Here is a 12023-nt window from a genome sequence, read left to right as displayed (position 1 = left end):
AAATATAGATGTATAGATAAGTCTGGTGGGAAGGTTTTTTGTTTCCTTAAACTAAAATCTGGTAAGGGCAGGCTTTGACTAAGTTCAGCATAGAATCCAAAATTATTATTGGTGGAAGACATGGACCTTTCTCTGAAAAAGAGCTACTGCAGCCATTGCTTTAGTGCTTTAGAGTAGACAAAGGCCATTTACCAAGAGGAGAAGGCTTAGTGCATCAAGGAAGGGAGAATCTGGTACAGGTGCCACTTGACAGAAGGTAAGTGCATGAGACACACCTGCTGGGGCACCACACAGCTTTTCATATGGAAAGGTTTTGATTTAAACCTTTTGTGGTTTGATTATTCATTACCTTTACGGGTGTAGTTAAAACCTAAAAGCAGCACATTTTCCAACCAGCCAGAAGTATGAAACAAGCTCTATATTTGAAAAGGTGGATATGAAGTTTAAAATAGGTGCATAGAGGAAAGATCAGTGAATCTCTGTGAATATATTAAGAAATAGCCAGCACCTGCTGAAAGTTCAGGCTGTGGTTTTTTGGCTATGGTGGTTTTAAAGCAGATCAGCCGCCAAGCACTGGTTCCAGAGGGGCAAAAGCCTCTACCCTGCAGCCCCTGTGCTGTCACAGGGGGCAACCACAAGGCTGCAATGCAGGCAGCATGAAGGCCAGCACTGAGGGATGTGGATGGGGAGATCTGGCATCTCTCCTGCCAGCTGTGTGAGCTGAAACAAGCCACTTCGCCCCTCTGCCTCACTTTCCTTATCTAGAAAAGGGAGATTGTTGCCACTGAAGTACTCTGGCATTCTTGAACACCAAGTAAATTGAGGCGCCTAACATTTTTTTTTTTTAAATAATAAGAATAAAAAATATACACTGGTACTTTTAGCACCTCTCCTGTTTTCCCACATGCAAAACATCTCAATCAGAGCTTTCTTCTCCTACAGTGCATTATTTCCCAACTTTAATTTCTTAAATACATCAAAACGTCAGGCAGGATGCAAGAGAAAAAGCAAGAATAATATTCTTGTCCCAGAAAAACATAGAAACCAACTCTGGATGTTAAGATAGACCAAAATGTATGTATAGCCATCTACTGCAAATGTAAGTTTAATTTCCTTAATCGTATGATTTATATAACAGCCTTTTTACACATTCAAGGCCTCTCAGTGTTAACTAGTCCACTGGAAGATATTTTAAAACCAGAGATTTCAGAAAAAAATATCCTGTAGAAAATAGAACAGGGCTTTTAGTGCTCTACTTGTGCCCAAATAACAAGACATATATCATTTTCTAATATTGTACTGCATATACTCCTTCTGCTATTATTTAGAAGCATTAAGGCTGTTAACCTGTAAATGGCAGCTCCAGGGCCAGGCAATAAAAGTGCACTTAGAGCTATTTTAGCTCCACATGTAAGTAATTCAAGCTTTTAAATTATTAGAAAATGCACTAATTGTGACAAAACTGAGAGGTTTTTTCCACCGTTCATGTAACATACTGCAAAAAAAAAGATGCTATTTCTCCAATCTGCCCCATGCACCCCCTCGCACTGAGAAACTCTTCTGGTTAGGGGGGTCACTCCGCAGCAAAACAGACTGGACAGAGGCCCTCACACGATCACAGGGACAGTATAAACGGGCAGCTTATTCCCCATTCTTCACATATAGCAGTCACAGCATGTAGACTCCTTTGCGACGATGCAACTCTTTCTACAAGGGGAATCATCTTCAGGTTAAATTATCAGAAGCACACCAAGGTGCACCATAATGTATAATTTCAGCTAACAGAACTAAGTTAGTAAGACCAAATACTTTCTTAGCTGATAATTGGATTACTTCGGTACAAAGAGCTAAACAAGGAAAATCCTGGTGGTGACTGTAGAGGTATAACCTCTCCCTACCAACCCACTTGCCAGCACTCAAAACTCAAGCACTGGTAGAAGGAGCTGAGGTTTTGCCTGTGGTCAAAGCACTGGAGTCCTCTTCCAAAATGTGTCAGCCTCAAAATCACACTTACACAACAGAGATTTCTCTCTGCACGTTCTTCCAGCACTACATACAATGATTTCCAACCCAACTGAAAACGTCTTCAGCTTGCTGATAATTTAATTTCAAATGGCACAATGATGTGATCAGAAGTATTCCCTGTCCCGAATTAATAGTAGATGCATCTTAAAAACAAACAAAGAGCAATTCTTTAAATAATTGCTCATTGATAGAACTGAAAATGGTTCTGGCACTAAAAACACAGCCCATCTGGCTACTGAGCAGATTGCTGAGCCCATACTATTAAAAAGTTTCTTGACCGTTACAAAAGCCTTTTTTTTTTTTTTAACGCAATGCAGTGCAATTATTTATCCCAAAAGGGCAGCATCAATTTAACAGAAAAACTGGCTAGAGATCCAGCATCCTTCTCAGTCACAGGGGCCTAGGCATCCTCCTTCACACTGGAAACCACAAACCTCCTGGCAGCTGCAGGGTATTGGACATCACAGATGTTACACACTGCTCTTGTGCTTCTCGGAGGGCAAATCCAGCACTCAAGCTGCAGTCAGCTCCCACCAGCCTCTTGTTAAGGGGCCTGATGGCCAGGCACCACATTTTGGAAACTCTGGCTTGGAGTATACAGGCACTTCATTGCAGCGTTTCTTTTACACTGTTACTTGTGATGTCCAACCTAACTGGAATGAGAAACAGCACCAGCCTTGGTTGAAGCTGTGATAGCCAACCCATCCTACAGGGCTACTCTGGAGGTTTTGCATTTAGGAAGTCAAAAGAGCAAGACCAACGGTGTTGGCTACTGCTCTGATTTGTGCTGTGAGTTGTCTTTTCCCCTTCAGGCTTTCTGACATTAAATGTATTTCTTCTGAATCAGCACAGTTGTCTGTCTAGTCTCTGTCTAGAAGTGCAGGCTGCAGACTGCGCCTGGGACACATCACCAATCTGTTTGCTCTCAGTGACTGTGATGGCCAATGTGAGCTTGCAGAGGCAAGGAAAAAGCATCCTCGTTCACTGGCAGTGATAAGGAAACAGGTCCCGATTAGCAGCACGTTCAAGCCTTGGCCACCGCATCCATCACACAGTCACTTACATTCCTGAGTTGACACAATCCCCAGGAAAAAAAACACTCTGCAGCGTAAATCAAGCAGGAGGGCAAATGTACTCTAGAAGGAAGCAAAAGAACTCATAACATTTCACAGATGCTTAAAATAAACCGAAGCCTCAGAATAGCAACAAATACAAGCAGCTTCAAAAGACTCTGAAATGAGGAATTAAAACCTTTTCCCAAATACCAATTAGTACATCTGTTGTTACAAGACCTTTTGTACAGTACCAGCCTTAGAGGAGAAGTCTAGCTTTATCGATACAGTATCTTCCCAAAGCAGTCATGTTTATTCACAGTTTAAAAAGTAATGATTTTATCAGCTAAGTTTTTAGAGTGAGCTTTTACTGATGTTTAAAATCAGTGTATCTTTTGGAACTGGCTTCATAGAGTTGGTCTGAGTGAATAAAAACCAACAAAAATGACAGCCCTATACAGCACGATTACATTCATTATCTCTGTATCTCTCTGATATCAATTATTGTAATTTAAAAAAAAAAGAAAAAAAAATGAACCTGCCTTCAGATGCCAGAAGTTATCCAGTGTCTGGAAAACAGATTATGTATTACAGTTTTAGCCCTACAACTTTAGAGACGCTGCTCCATGCTAGAGAAACTCCACGGTAGAAGATTTATTCCACAGGCTGTTTTCATAAACTGCTCCTAAAGCCTAAAACCAAAGAACACGTTTCTTCCTGTTAGCAATCGGTAAACCTAATTAAGGAACAGAAATATTGCAAATGAACACAATTTTAAAGCAAACACTAAACATATGCAAACGAGTAGTGCACCAAACAAGTGGCTGGACATCCTTTTTCTCTGTTCAGATCTCATGAGCTCTGCAAGACAAACAGCTAGCAAGTCCCAGAAGGGAAACAAATCCTTGCCATCTGGGCATTACAAGCCCCTGCAGCTTCTTCTCCCCACTTCCCTGGAGAACAAGTATTTTACAGAGGCCTGTACACAAACAGTTCTGCTCTTGATAAGATATCTTCAGCAGAAAAAAACAAACAAACATGGCATGGGCTAGCATAGTGTGTCCAGAAAGGACAGAAGTCCTCTCTGAAGTCTCCCGTTCACTGAGAGACTTGTCTAGCATGAATTGGCTGAAGATGTTCCTCCAGTACTTTGCGACACCCCCCTTTCCTCCCACCACAAATGGGGAAAGAGTCCTTCCCCTGCGCAGCCCAAGGGGAGGCATTGCCTTGGGGCACAGCTCAGCCCTCAGCACAGCCGAGGTGACTGGTGGCTGCTCCGAAAGCTGCGTAATTACATGCGATGCCACATGTGGGGCTCACGGCAATGCCAAAACTTAGACCACAGCCTGTTTAAACATGTTTAAGAGGAAATCATTAAAAAAAAATCAACAACAACTAAAACAATGACTGATAGGAAAAAGATGGGCTATGTATAATATAATTGAAGGGTGTATATAAAGGGAACAGTGATTTGTTTAGTCTGTTCTTTAAAGGACCCTTAAATAATGTAACATTGCTTACAACACATCAAGCCAAAGATAAGATTATTTTAGGTTTATTTTGTGCTGTGGTTTTTGTTTTTAAACCATTGCAGGAAAAGAACAAATCGGTGTCTGTTAATGTTAGCTTTTTGACAAAAACAGAATAAATTAGCAATGTGAGACTGAAAATGGACTGGGAAGGGCCTAAAGAGAAGAGCACCTGAAGGGACGGAGCTTCAGGAAACACCTGCCTGTGCCAGGAAAGGGGAAAACCCAACGGCTGCGAGTCCTGGCAAACCACACAGCTCCCAGGCCCTGCCCTGCACTCGCACTTGGGCTGGGGCTGGCCCTCCGCGCAGGCACCTGGTGAACAGGGCTTGCTCACGGGCGAAGTCAACTATGGAAGAGAGAAGATGCACGTACAGGTCTGAGCCATGCTGCTGTTGGCAGTGGGACAGGGAGGAGATCTGCCTTTACACAGCCCTCTGGAGGGAACTCCCAAGCATGAGCAGAGGGTACCGTGGCAGATTTCAGCATTTGCAACTGCCTGTGTTGGCCATGTTCTTCACCTTGAGCTGTCATGGTCTGTGCATTTGGCTGTGGAATCTGAATCTGCTGTTGGGATGGCTTCCAGAGTCGCTTTGAGCATGTTGCAGAATGTCTGTTAATAAGTTTCTTGCTCTAATAAAATGAGGGTTATGGTATTTGCTCACTGAATTATTGCCTGAGAAACCTTATGTGATTTATTTTACATACCTGATTTGAACAGCACAGTGATCTCTTAACTTGAAAGTGCTTCAGAGCACACAAATGGGCTATCTGGTCCTCTACTTGCAGCCTATTAGCAATATAAAGACCTCAAATGATGCAGAATAAAGACTGCTAATTCCTGTAACTAGCAGGGGCATGGCCAGGCTGTTAATTGGCAACAATCAAGTTATAGTTTCTCATGTGACGTTCAGTGGAAGAGCCTATCTCAAATTAACATAATGCAGCAGATGACTTCTTTCACTCTAACTTCTGATGGTTACCAGAAGCACCGTGAAGGGAGAAGCACTGCAAGGAATCGAGTGCTTGATTTAGTGTCACAAGGCCAGAGAAAGGGTGGTGTGTGCTGACACTTCTTCACGGCCAATTTATGTCTTGAAACCTCAGAGCAATAGCTACTCCATGCAAGTGCAGATGCCTAGAAGGGATGCTGTTGTTTTTGCTCCATTCATTTTGCCTGGCAGCCTGAAATTTCCTGTCAGCTCTAGACAGGTCATTTCAAAGGTGTCAGAGTCTGTGAAGGGTATCAGTACTTGCAGAGCCACATATTTCAGACTATCCAGCCTGTTTTCCTATGTCCAGATCTAAACAGAAAGCATTTATGATAGATTCTCTGCCTTGAAGCTCAGAGTAAAACATCTAAAGAAAAAGGAAAAACTAAAATCTATAGAAGAAATTAAGCCACTACCTTTTTTTTTTCCACGTCTCCAGAGAGAAACCATCAGTCACACATTACAAACTAGATTCGAACTCCTGATGTGAAGCTGGCACACAAAGTGCCAAACAAGATTATGTAAGCTACAGAATGCAACACAAACCAGTTGTTCTCCCCCCTAAAACTTCAGAACAATGTAGTCATATGCCAAATATATATCTTAAATTACAAGGTCTGGACCAGATTTGGTTTTGGTTGTGCAAGCCCTGCCAATTCACTTCACTAAAAAACTTCACCTAAAATATGTATTTCCATTGAAGTTTATTATGTGGAATTCAAAGTAACACTTTGTAGTGGGTTTACATGGCAAGGTTTTGGTAGCAGGGGGCCATAGGGGTGGCTTCTGTGAGAAGAATCTAGTAGCTGCCCCATGTTAGGTAAGGGCCCCGCTGCTGACTAGAGTCAAGCCAATAAGCGATGTTTGCGCCTCTGTGAGAACATATTTAAGACAAGAAAAAAAAAAAAAGCTGCTACACAGCAGCTGGGAGAGCGAGAGGAGTGAGGAACAGCCTTGCAGGCGCCAAGGTCAGTGAAGAAGGAGGGGGAGAGGTGCTCCAGGCACCGGAGCAGAAGTCCCCTGTGGCCTGTGGTGAGGACCATGATGAAGCAGGCTGTCCCCCTGCAGCCCATGGAGTACCACGGTGGAGCAGGGTTCCGCGCTGCAGCCCGTGGAGGAGACCACGGTGGAGCAGGTGGGCCTGCGCTGATGGAGGCTGTGGCCTGTGCAAGACCCCTGCCGGAGCAGATTCCGGGCCGGAGCTGCAGCCTGTGGAGAGGAGCCCATGCAAGAGCAGTGGGTCTGGGGGGAGCTGCTGCCCGTGGGGGACCCAGGTTGGAGCACTTTGCTCCTGAGGGATGGACCCCATGGGACAGACCCATATCTGGAGCAGTTCTTGAAGAGCTGCTGCCTGTGGGCAGCCCACGCCAGGTCAGTTCAGCAAGGACTGCATCCCGTGGGAGGGACCCCACAGCACAGGGGACGAGAGTGACCGAGAAGGAGCGGCGGAGAAGAAGCGCTATAGACTGACCATAACCCCTGTTTCCCTGCACTGCTAGGGGGGGAGGAGGTGGAAGAGGATGGATGGGGGGAAGGTGTTTTTTTTTTTTTTTCCTTTTGTTTCTCACTTCTCTAGCTTGTTAGTAATAGGCAATAAATCTTACCATCTCCCTATGCTGAGTCTGTTTTGCCTGTCACAATAATTGTTGAGTGATCTCCCTGTCCTTATCTCAACCCTTGAGCCCTTTGCGTTGTATTTTCTACCCCTTTCCTTCTGAGGAGGGGGAGTGAGAGAGCGCTTGTGGTGGAGCTCAGCCGCCCACCTGAGTAAAACCACCAAACACACATATACTCACACAATACTGGAAACACCACGCTGTTCTGTTGCTCCTTTGGATTTCCAGAGCATTTAACACCATGAATGCTGTGCAGAAGGCAGATGGCAGGCTAGGTCCCAGCCCCTGGGCTGATTTCCATGGAGAAAGTTCCCCTCTGCCTGAAGCTCCACAAGACTGAGGCACATGTTTAAATTCCTGGTTCACCTTCCCAGCTTTGTTTCAGCTCTCCTTACTGACCGAATTCTAAAATGGGCACAGCTGGTCATTCTGCTCCTTTTATCACCTTTCCACCAGCGTTACTCTTCCCTTGCTAAAGCTCCAGTGATGGGCAACACAGTGGGCAGCCAAGGATCTAGAGACCCGGCTGCATAGCTAGTCCTGGCAGTGGGAGGTATAAACCCCACGCTCTGACCCTCCTTTGGCTCATCATTTCAGCCTGGCTTGCCTGCAAGGCAGGGCTGGCCTCCTGGGTGACCCTGCAGTTCCTTCCCTTACTGGACCTTGGCACGGTTGCATCTTCTGGACAGAATGGCAACGCAGCTCTTGAAGAACTGGGAAGAGTTCATATAGTCAACATCTGGCAGCAGTTGCCAAAACAAACACAGCATAGAAATATTTGTAAAACGGCTGAGGAACAATATGGATAATGTGGCATAATACTATAAACAGAAAAGCATACTAATCAAGGAACAATAAAGCTTTTAATTATATTTTAGAAAAACTCATTTAAAACCAATGCAAAACAATTCATGCAGAATGGCTGGCCTAATTCCCACTGACCGTCTCTTCCAGTTCTCCAGCTGTAAAATTAAGAAAACAAGTCTTGGGGGCATAATGAGGAAAAACAGATGAAAGGCTAAAGAGTTCCAATCCAGCTGTAATGGATACCATGCAAGTAGGTGGGCTGGAGAAGACTATCCAAGGAATACAAAGTTGTGTTTGTTTGGAAGGAAATACCACAAAGATCAGGAGAAGACTTTCAAAACTGGCCATCAGGCACACAAGTGCAGATTTACTAGTGAAGTCAAAAGCACTTCCACTCGCTCTCAACTTTACTCCTCAGTTACGCCCATCTTCTGTGATATACTTAGCGCTACACCGGTCCTTCCTTTCAGCTGGGCTGTGCCCAGCCTGGCACACTGAATCTTTGGCAGCCCATGAACAAAGAGCACACCCATGCTGCCTATGCACGTATGAGGCCATGAACGGGGCACTCACTAGACACTGTGAGAACTGCGCTGCTGAGGCGGTCCTTAAAGGGAAGCACAACATACTAAATGGCAGTGCCGGTGCCTTTAAAAAAAAACACAACTGTTCAAAATGGGCTTTCAACTCGAAACTCGGGATAACTCTAGTTATAAAACACTAGCAGAGTCAAAGCTGTAACTGCACGTTTAGATGTTACCAAAATGAAGCTCTCTGTGTGAACAAAACAGACTTCTCCCTTTGGTTCTCCATTTCCTAGTGGTTTTGCCTACTTCTACTAAAGAGACCTCAAGGATATCTCTTCCACAAAGCTCTTACTAATACACTCTATTTCCTGATCATTGAAATACTTGAGAAGTGAGATTTCTTTTCAGACTATGGTCAAATTTCTTCTGCTTCCCTGTACCCATCACAGTCTCCCTCTCCTTGCCCTTGCCCCCCAAGATTTCCCACTGTTGTCAAGAGTAGATGTATTTTGGTTACTCCTGGTTGCTGCCGTTCTATTTTACCATTTTTCTCAAGTCTGCTATACTCCATTCCTGTCATCACTGAACAGAAACAGCCTTCTTAAGAGAACAAAAACATTTTGCTTTTAAGGACATTATGCTTTATCACAGTAAGTGTATTTAAACCACAAACTACATAATTCACTGCAATTTGGTTACAAGGGAGAAGAAGGAAATCGCATTACTGACAGATTCCTAAGCTTACTTCTTTTATATCCTTTTTGTGGAAAACAGGGCCTTTTTCATACAAGTGAGTTTTTTTGTTTGTTTGTTTGTTGTTGTTATGTTTCAGGAGAAGAAAGCTGGTTGTTGCTGTGGGGAAAGGGGATGGAAATGTGCTTTTTTGTACTACAAACAGGAGGACTATGCCAGCTCTCTAGGAATTATGAAATAAATCCATTAGTTCCAGTGATGGACTCTACACTACGCCAACTCCAGATACTGCTTTTGAAGATAGACTCAAGAGGCACACTTCATAAGCTGATGGAGGAATTCCCCAGGAGGGAATTCCACAGCAGCCCCCAGAAGGAGCACATGGGCTTGGAGAGCAGGGGGAAGGCGAGCATGGAGCACCAGGGAGAAGCAAGGTAACAAGTCAGCTTCAGGGTCAGATGAGGAAAGCCAAAGCATTCAGCAAGAGGCCCAGCCCCAGTGGCTCCAACCACATCTGAGGGCCCAGGCAGGAGCTGGAAGAGGGTTCCAGGGCCCACAGCCAGGACAGGTGGGATGGGTCCCAGGCCAGGCCGCACAGAGCACTTAATAAGGGCTGCTGGTGCCTGCGTGGTCCCGACAAGCAGCTGTCCTACTGAGAGAAGCTGTAGAATTCATGTGAGAGGATCGTGGCTCTGCAGGGGCTCACAGACAGACAGGGTCACACAGAAGACTGGCAGCACCAAGGGATAGGAGTTCACTCTGGATCTGACTGGAGAAAAAGACAACCCCAAGTGAACACCAGAAATGAGCAGAACATCTGCAAACAATGGAGAAGAGGATGGTAAGTACATTCTGGCAATCAAGGACTGTAAGTGTGAGATACCAAAGTCTACCTGAGGCTTAATAAATATAGGAAAACACATGGCAAAAATGTTCTGCAGCTGTGTATGTAAAAAGAGAACAGGAAAACAGAAGAGGAGCTGTGATACTGCTGACAGGGATGAGAAATGAAAGATAATCGAGATCACAACTAAATAAATGTGTTACTTCAGTTTTAAATCAGCATGAAAGTACTGGAGATGGGAGAAAATTTAAGAGCACTACTGAGAACGAGGATAGGGAAATGAAGCCATCTCAGGTAAAATCAGAACTCCAAGAGTCCCAAGGCACTAGGGCTGTGTGAAAATTAATCTTCAGGGGAAAACTCTGAAAACCCAGATAAGTGCAGGAGAGCATCAAGTAGTGAGGGCTCTGACAACTCCATCAGATGGATCTAGATACCACAAAAGCAGGAAATAATAAACGTGGTACCTGTGCTTAGGAGTGACACTGAAGGGGAGACAGGCAGCTGAAGGCCATCAGCTGCCTTCAGGGGTGCCTGCAGGGTTGGAGCCTGTTTTGCAGCTGTGAACATCAGATGAGGAAGTGAACGGAAAATGCTTCTGAAGTTAACACAGAAATATCAAAGGCAGATCCTTTCTTTGATGATAAAAAGATCTATTCTAACTGGATCTAGAAACCAACATTTGGTATGATGCCAAATTTGGTATTACTAATCAAGATAGAAAAAAAACAGGACACGCATACAGGAATTTAAAAATGGGTACAGATAGGTTGAAAGGTAGGGAACAATAGGTAACATGGTAGGGGAGGACTACTGGGTACTGGACTAAAGGAAAAACTCTCAAAGGTCTCAGTATTAATTTTCATTAAAAAATCTTGACTCTGAACCTAGCACTTAATGGAAGCACCGGAGGCAGAAGACACTGTCAGTACAATGAAGCATCAGAACCTCAAACTAGATGATCTCAAAAAGAGGAGTCAGAGGAGTAGGGTGGAAATAGAATACCAAGTTTTAATAAAATAAGAGATGCATGGATGAATTTCTGCTATAAGGTGGAGGGGTCATCAGTTCCAAGTACCACCAACAAAAAAAGACTGGATAAATGAGATGGTAACAGAACAAAAGAGTTAATACAGGAAAGAAAAGCTCATCTTATAGAAGGAGACTAAGGAACATCTTACATAACCTGCCATAAAGTTTGTATGGAAAAGGGGTGAGACTTTCTTTATGCAAAGGTCAAGAGACAAGGACAAGGGGAGGGAAAAACACTATGAAAAGGCCAATGCTGGAACAAGATGACTGGCAAAGCCAGCTGAGAACAGATTTTGGAAAAACTGGGAAAAGGTGAGTCAAAGTCCCAGTACTGGACAGTGAGATTTTCAGGCTGAGGTAAACAGTGGAGATTCTCCTCTTTTCAGGCCTCCACAGCAGATATGAAACTCCAAAACAAAAGGCTAAATGGTAATTTATATTTAGAAAGCTACAAAAAGATCTTGTAGACTCATAAGTAATAGGGTATTGGAACTACAGGCCAGTGACACTGTAAATAACCTAAGTTACGTACAAAACCTCTCATAAAAGTGGGGGTCCTGGTTCTGGTCAGTGCTCCAAGAAGCACCCTGCCACAGGCAGGATAACCACTGTCACATCCCACTGTATGCAGACCAGGTTGCTTTGGGGCATATTTAGGTTTTTCCTTGTACAACATAACCTGGGAGCAATACGGTGCAAAAATAAACATGGCGTTACGGGGTGACTCTGGAATTGAACTTGCTCTACCAATGACCAATGCTGGACTTTCTAACAGAACGACGTTAGAAAATATTGTTGCCCAGACAAAATGCAGGAGAACACTCTAATTCTGGGACAGAAGATAAGCTCCATGGAGAGAAGCTGAATTAATTTTATTGTACTGCACTGAAAACTACACAAGGGATA

At 44.0% G+C, this 12023-nt stretch overlaps 1 protein-coding gene across 8 annotated transcripts in view; it reads right to left on the bottom strand.

Moving 5' to 3' along the window:
• The window catches only part of LOC308199938 (glypican-5-like), a 433019-nt gene that overhangs the window by 67240 nt on the left and 353756 nt on the right, over nt 1–12023 (bottom strand). Inside the window, exon 12 of one of the 8 annotated variants that reach the window (XR_013955102.1) lies at nt 545–10010. The exons of 5 other annotated variants lie outside the window; for them this stretch is intronic. The gene's annotated coding sequence lies outside the window, so the exon portion shown is untranslated. Of the gene's footprint in view, nt 1–544 lie in introns of those variants that run through there. 2 more of the 8 variants (XR_013955103.1, XM_080604875.1) reach the window with 2 other exon arrangements.

Source organism: Anser brachyrhynchus, assembly GCF_964034855.1.
Source record: "Anser brachyrhynchus genome assembly, chromosome: 9".
NCBI classification, from domain to species: Eukaryota; Metazoa; Chordata; class Aves; order Anseriformes; family Anatidae; genus Anser; species Anser brachyrhynchus.
Note: the sequence above shows the minus strand (reverse complement) of the source record. Positions and strands in the feature narration are given on the sequence as shown.